General features: G+C 43.5%; 1 long non-coding RNA gene across 1 annotated transcript; it reads left to right on the top strand.

The window, feature by feature from the left end:
- Positions 1-34: 34 nt before the first annotated feature.
- Positions 35-702, top strand: LOC109509019 (uncharacterized). The gene is made up of 2 exons (XR_002166845.1): positions 35-165; positions 545-702. It is a non-coding gene; the product is annotated as an uncharacterized LOC109509019 (long non-coding RNA).
- Positions 703-758: the final 56 nt, after the last annotated feature.

The raw sequence follows: 758 nt of genomic DNA, 5'->3' as shown, positions 1-758 counted from the left end.
TATATATATATATATATATATATATATATTGCCTTGATCTAAATTAACGAATGTTTTTTTTTTTTATAGGAAGTATGCCAGTTCCTAAATTCCCAGCTTGATCCCACCAATGTCGACTCAGTCTTCTTTGCTGCGGAGACCAGCCAAGTCATATCTGGATGTGAGGTATGGGCACATTTGTCCCCGGGCTCATTATTTCACAGATTATGCCTTGAAGATGTCCAGAATGTGGTCATTTCAATTTCGTAGGTTATTTTTGTACAGCGAGATTTGGTTCTGCTCCTGAATAAGAAAAAAAGGGAAACACAAACAAATCGTCTCCCACTTAGGAGTTGGCTCCCATCATAAAGAGCCAACTCAAAACACCGCATCATTTGCCACTGACACAAAACTACAAAACCCATTTCAGACACCATTTTTAAGTTGTATGACATTAATGTGGCAGATGCAGTGTCGGTTCCGGTGATGTTCTTTGTCAGGAAATCAATGATGGAATGCAAACCTATTGGCGACCTACCGGTAATCCTTTTTTGTCACTGCTTAGATTCATGTGACCAATGAAACCCGAGACATCCTTCTGGCTGCTGTCAGTGAAGACTCCACCATGTCTCAGATTCACCGGGCTGTGAGCGCACTTAGCTCTTTGGGGCTTCCTCTGACCTCTCAGGAGGTCGTCGGCGCGCTCACAGCTCGCATCAACAAGGAGGACAATGTCGTGGCGTAAGTTGGGTTGGGAAATGCAGCAGTTGGGCTTTGGA

This window comes from Hippocampus comes, unplaced genomic scaffold, assembly GCF_001891065.2.
Source record: "Hippocampus comes isolate QL1 unplaced genomic scaffold, H_comes_QL1_v1.1 C16729934, whole genome shotgun sequence".
Lineage (NCBI taxonomy): Eukaryota > Metazoa > Chordata > Actinopteri > Syngnathiformes > Syngnathidae > Hippocampus > Hippocampus comes.
Note: the sequence above shows the minus strand (reverse complement) of the source record. Positions and strands in the feature narration are given on the sequence as shown.